This window comes from Palaemon carinicauda, chromosome 14, assembly GCF_036898095.1.
Source record: "Palaemon carinicauda isolate YSFRI2023 chromosome 14, ASM3689809v2, whole genome shotgun sequence".
Taxonomy (NCBI): domain Eukaryota; kingdom Metazoa; phylum Arthropoda; class Malacostraca; order Decapoda; family Palaemonidae; genus Palaemon; species Palaemon carinicauda.
The window spans coordinates 123,369,379-123,376,799 of record NC_090738.1 but is presented as its reverse complement, the minus strand read 5'-3'; positions in this window follow the sequence as shown (position 1 = coordinate 123,376,799).

Here is a 7,421-nt window from a genome sequence, read left to right as displayed (position 1 = left end):
TTAATCTGTATTATAACATCGCGGGATATTATTATTTTTGGAGAATGCCTTAAACTGGAGGTAGAAGAAATAATATAAATGCATTATTTAGAAAAGGTAGATTGCCCATTAACCGTATAAATTGATCTCAAAATTTTTTAATGCTTAGTAGTCTGCCAAAATATGTGAATGCTCTTAACAATTGATTGAGAGTATTTATTTCTGCAAACATGAAATTCATAATAGACTGAAATGCCGTTAATTAGGTAGTAAAATTGTTCATACGACACGACATGAACACTAAAAAATTTTTTTGATGATAATTGTTAATTAAATCGAAATTTGATATATACATTCTTAATAGGGATTTTATTTTATGGAAGATTTTATGCAAGTTCTCTTAATGACTTAACTGCTGCTACAATGCATGACGGCCCAGAAAACATATAATTTCTAATATATTCATATAGAGTTAAATAAATGCACCCCCCCCCCACACACAACACATATATATATATATATATATATATATATATATATATATATATATATATATATATATATAATATATATATATATATATATATATATATATATATATATACACAGTATATGTACAGCCGCAATAGAAACTGTTCGCCTACCACTTGGTATGATAATATCCCCCAGTAAACGAGATAAAAAAAGATGAGGACACCCCCATCAACAACTCAACATCAAAACCAGCTTTCTCTCCTTTGACATCACCTCAGGTCACACCATCCCCAAGGGCAAGGGCGGTCAAGTGACCACGGGTAAGTAATGACAAACGACCAATCGTTTCCTTACTCTAGGCTAACCGCCGGGCCACGCCAGAATAAGTCAAGAGTTCCTTGAAGGAGTTTTAGGATTTTCTAGGTCAGTTATTCACTCTCCCCGAGGGCGCGTGGTCGAAATGGTAATCGCACAAGGTAATTACAGTGACCAGGCCGTAATGGAGAGTGCCTCATCATCTCCCGGGCGATTGTGTGCTAGTTGGACGCCATCTTGAAAAGAGACGCGTTTTCCAAACCCGGACGTTGTGGGGTGATGTTACGGATGTTAGTTTTCAGTTATTTACTTGATGTTTTAATTTTGTTTATTGGATTGAAGTTTTATTTTCTATAGGAAGTACTCCGGAGAAATCGATTACTACTACTACTACTACTACTACTACTCCCATTTTCCCTATACAATAAAGAGCAAGTGTCTGGTTTTATATATATATATATATATATATATATATATCAATTTCTACCTCATTATTATTATTATTAATATTATTATTATTATTATTATTATTATTTCTAGCTAAGCTACAACCCTATTTGAAAAAGCAAGATGCCATAAGCCCAAGGAATCCAACAGGGAAAAATAGCCCCGTGATGAAAGGAAATATGGAAATAAACGATATGAGAAACAATTAAAATAAAATATTTTAAACACAATAAGAACATCAAAACAGATATGTAATATATAAACTATAAAAAACACTTGTCAGCCTGTTCAGTATTTGCTACAAGTTTGAACTTTAGTCTCTTCAAAGAAGAGACTAGGGTTCGATCCCTGTATGAGGTAGAAATTTATTTGCATTTGAGCAAGATATTGCCTTGATTTTCTATCGCCGTCATTAACCAACTTTACCTACTATACCAGACAGCAGCTTCCAGTATTCTCATCTTATCCCTACGCAGATGCATGCGCGCAAGCACGTCGTGTGACTTCGCGCACAAATAGTAAAAATGAGAGTAATTATAAGTTTTTAATTCCTTTCCACAACGTCGGGTTAAGTGGATGGGAAGACAAGTGTAATTTCCCATCAATTACAATTATATTCAAATGAGAGCTTATGTTTATTTATGTTTGCCGGGTTAATTATTGTGTTATTTCACGAAGGGTCATAGTTCTGGTTATCATATACACACATATATACACACAAACACACACACACACACACACATATATATATATATATATATATAGAGAGAGAGAGAGAGAGAGAGAGAGAGAGACATAGACACAAACACACACACACACACACACACACATATAAATATATATATATATATATATATATATATATTTATATACATAGAGGAGGCTACGGATAACCTAGACTGATTTGAATTAAAACATTTATATATTTTTCATTTATTTATGAGAATATGTTTCCCTGTCAGGTTATGATAAATGGTTAATATTGAATATTAAAAAGTTAGAGACGATTAAAAACATCTAAAAAAAACAGCAACTGAAGCACATTTTCAGCGACAGTAAAGAAAATAAAGATAAGAAAAATTAATATTACCAATGAAAAATCACAATTGAAATAAGAGAAAACTAAATAACATGAGAGACATAATAGAGAATTAACTTAATAACAATAACGAAAGGAAATGATCCAGTAAAAAAAAAAAGGTATATGAAAACTGCAAGAACAGCAGATAAAAAATTGCCATTCAGAAAAAACCACAAAAATTATAGAAAAAGTATAGAAAAACTACAACACCAAATAAAAAAAATACTATTCAGAAAAACAACAAAAAGTATAGATAAAAGTATAAAAAAGCTAAAAAAAAACACCAGATAAAAATTACTATTCAGAAAAACAACAAAAAGTATAAAAAAACTACAATGACACCAGATAAAAAAATCACTAAAAAACGAGAAACAGCAATAATTTACCAACGAAAACCGAGCATCGAATGTCGCAGAACCGAGAACACTCGAAATGAAGTTCGAAACTCAATTAGCAATTAATTTTTTCACCCTCGTTTTTAATTTTCATCTGTTTCGTATTTCGTTTTTATTTCTTCCGAGCAGTTAGTTTCGTCGCCCGGAGCACAGCTTAAATACCTTTTTCAATACGAGGCTGGAGAGGGAATGATACGCTGTTGAAAATGGGCCGTGTAAAAATCCTTACTGAGGGGAAGTAATTGGTTGGCGGAGAGAGAGAGAGAGAGAGAGAGAGAGAGAGAGAGAGAGATGAAGATTTTCTTACGCAGTTTCTCATTATCTTACATTTTAAGGCACAATAAACAGCAAAAACAACAATAAGATTCCTGTAGCACCAACAACCGTCATAAATGACAGATGATGGAGAGAGAGAGAGAGAGAGAGAGAGAGAGAGAGAGAGAGAGAGAGAGAAAAGTCAGTTAAAAATCTTTATTACATTATAAAATGGTTATTCTGTTACATAAAGATATAAATTATTTACATAAAATTCACATTAAATGGATTGTAAAAATCTAGAATATATATACATTCAACTAAAATTTTAAAAATATGGCTTAAGTTTCCTTTTGAATAATACAGTACTATTATTTACACATTTTCTTATATCAAGAGGTAGTTGAGAGAGAGAGAGAGAGAGAGAGAGAGAGAGAGAGAGAGAGAGAGTTGAAATAGTTCTAGAAACTATTATCGCCAGCTTGCGGGTATGCCATAGGGTACGGACAAAACTCTCTGGTATGACCAGTGTTCCCTCAAGAGTTTAAACGGGAAATGGGTATACACAGGGCATACACTGGGGTATACAGGGGTAGGGGAGGACGGATACCGGGATATTCTATGGCTGGTCACTCCCTGTCTTTTTCTTGCGGCGTCATTTTCCCGTCAATTCAGTCGCGCGAGCATTGTGAACCTGTCAAGAAGCCACGGGCAGGGAAAGGATGGTGAGACCGATGGAATGGGAGAGGCGGTCTGTTTGGAAATGGGGTTAAAAAAGGGTCGTTTAAGTAGGCAGAGGAAGCGACAAGGAAAGGTAATGAAGGAAACGAAATTACATTGTTATGTACTGAAGGATTGTAATGAATGCTAGAGATTCTGGAAGATGATGATATTTGTATATTGTTGTTTTTTCTAGGTTACTTAGATATGCAAGATGAATAACCTGATGAGCGAGTTAGTTTTTACAGGATACTGTTAAATTTAATATCTATCTATCTATCAATCTATCTACATATACTGTATATATATATATATATATATATATACATATATATATATGCACTATATTACGAACTTTTATTAAACTATCCTTGGAACTTATACAACGTTTTATTCACGCTTCCTTCATAATGACAAAACAAAAAACAAAAAAGGAATATTTAGTAGAAAAAGGTAAATGAAAACTAAAAAACAATGGCCAATAAGACAATACATTTTTGAGAATGAAAAAAAAAAATACTGAAAAACATAAATCTAACTTGTCAAAGCGAACAACACTCGTAAACAAAACGCAATGGCTTTTTACGAAAGGGTAATCAAGATATTATGGAGACGAGTGAAGTCTAGGGAAGTCTTCTTCTAAGCGATTAGGGAACAAAAATGAGGGAGTTGAGGTATTTAACGAGGTACTGGATGAGGAAAGAGGAGGGGGAGGGGGTGGATGTGGTAAAGAAAATGAAGAGGTGAAGAGGTTTACCGTCGTCATTTGCGGATGCTGCAGAGAAAAGAAGTGAGGTTGAAAAGAAGTGAGGTTGAAAAGAAGTGATGTTGAGTCAGATAAGGATCGGAGGTTTTTGGGAGGACTGTTCCCGCTCGCACTTCCAGAGGTTGCGTTGTTATTATTATTATTATTATTATTATTATAAATTTTGAAGGAAAACCAATCCGGTTTTTTTTTGGAAAATGTAATACTATAATAATAATAATAATAATAATAATAATAATAATAATAATAATAATTATCATTATTATAAATTTTGAGGGAAAACCAATCCAATTTTTTAGGAAAATGTAATACAATAATAATAATGATAATAACAATCATCATTATCATTATCATTATTATCATAAATTTTGATGGAAAACCAATCCGAATTCTGAGCTTAAAATGTAATACAAAACTCTAAATTGGATAAATTACAGCTCAAATAACAATAAGAAAAATTAGTATGATAATGATGATAATGACAAAAGTAATGACCAAAAATTATACTTTCATCAGTACAAGATTGATTTAGACTCAAAAACCGACTGACAAACCATCTATCTTAAAAAACAACTTCTCTATCCATCTCTTCGTCTGACAACCTAACATTATCTTAAAGAGGTCGCTAAATGCCATCTTTCTTTGGGTAAGTTAACCTCCTCTCTTTTTCACCATGGAGCATATTTTTATGCTCCAGGTTCCATGGAGCATATTGTTATGCTCCAGGTTCCAAGGAGCATATTTGTGATCCAGGTTCCAAGGAGCATATTTTATGCTCCAGAGTCCAAGGAGCATCTTGTTATGTTCCAGGTTCCAAGGAGCGTATTGTTATTTTTCAGGTTCCAAGGAGCATATTGTTATGCTCCAGGTTCCAAAGAGCATATTTTTATGCTCCAGGTTCCAAGGAGCGTATTGTTATGTTCCAGGTTCCAAAGAGCATATTGTTATGCTCTAGGTTCCAAGGGGAATATTCTTATGCTCCAGGTTCCAGGGAGCATATTGTTATGCCCCAGGCTCCAAGGAGCATATTATTATGCTCCATGTTCAAGGAGCATATTGTTATGCTCCAGACTCCAAGGAGCATATTATTATGCTCCATGTTCAAGGAGCATATTGTTATGCTCCATGTTCAAGGAGCATATTGTTATGCTCCAGGCTCCAGGGAGCATACTATTATGCTCCATGTTCAAGGAGCATATTGTTATGCTCCAGGCTCCAGGGAGCATATTATTATGTTCCATGTTCAATGAGCATATTGTTATGCTCCAGGTTCCAGGGAGCATATTTTTATGATCCAGGTTCCAAGGACCATATTGTTATGCTCTAGGTCACACGGAGCATATTTTTATGCTCCACGTTCCAAAGAGCATATTATTATGGTACATGTTCCAAGGGGCATATTGTTATAGTCCAGGTTCCAAAGAGCATATTATTATGCTCCAGGTTCCAAAGAGCATATTATTATGCTCCAGGTTCCAAAGAGCATATTATTATGCTCCAGGTTCCAAGGAGCATATTGTTATGCTCCAGGTTCCAAGGAGCATATTGTTATGCTCCAGGTTCCAAGGCGCATATTGTTACGCTCAAGGTTCCACTATGAGTTATCAAGGGAGCATAACCATCGACCTGTACTCAAAAGAGCGTATTTTCTTTTTTTTTTTAGGTTCTTCCTCTATTCAACAAGAAAGGAGATAATGATGTATGATCTCTCTCTCTCTCTCTCTCTCTCTCTCTCTCTCTCTCTCTCAAAAAATCGTAAATCAAAGCTTCGATCGTCGCCTCACGGCCTCTCGCGACTTCAAAATGACCCTAAAAAAAATATAAATAAGGATGAGTAAAGGACGTCCCTTAGGCCCACCGTGAATGTCGACTAAAGTGTCTTGCTCTCCGGCTCACAAACTGCTATAAAATCTTTGTTAAAAGGAAGCCTTCTATTGTGAAGTTGATTGCAAAATATGGCGGCGTCCGTCCCCCCTCTCTCTCCGTAAGAGCGAGCCATCGAGTTGGGATTTTAACCTCTATGCCTCGGCGTACCTAAGGACGGGAGAGGAGGACCTTCAAAGTTCGCATTCTGTCTTCTTCTTCTTCTTGTATTGTTACCGTGAGGAAAATGGCCATCTATCGTAACTAACAAGAATCTATTGATATCTCTTCGAGACGTAAGAGGTAAACAGACGGTTATGAATGGCTTAATGGTTAAATATTTGAAGATAAATTGGGGTGATAAATATTAAGCGGTGTGAATGTGTACGGGGCGGTATCTTTCAAGGGGAAAGTATTTTTCAGCCGATGAATTATTACAAGAATGAACGCTAATAGACAAAATAGTACAAGAACATAAAATACACATAAAGTGTGCTAAAGATAATACGTATAATACCTAGACAATCAATAATGCAATGTTGAAAATTAAGTTACTTTTAATTAGCCTCAAAAGAATTTATCCAAATAATTATAATTATACTAAATAAAAAACAAAATAATTGATAGAGAAATATGACTACTTGAATGCATATCTATAAATGTTAAGCACTATTACTATAATTGATATAATGATTATAATTTTGATTATTTTGAATATCATTAATTACTATGAGCGAAGTTGCTATCAAAGAATGCTAGAAGCCAAAGGTTCCAGAAGAGCAAGGAACACCGTTTTGAAAAAGAAAATAAGGAAACAGAGAACTATAATATATATATGTATATATATATATATATATATATATATATGTAAGTTTTGCGTGTGAGTGTGGTCTATATAAAATTTCTGTGAGAGAGAGAGAGAGAGAGAGAGAGAGAGAGAGAGAGAGAGAGAGAGAATGGATATATAATTAATGTTTTGCGTAACAAGAATATTAAGAATCGCCGTCCATCACCTAAAGAATCTACCGTAATCACGAAGAGATGTTATACGTTTCCCTTCCTCGCTTTGATACACGAGACGGAGTCACGTGATCACCCCAGCCTCGAGCCTCGTATCATAGATCAA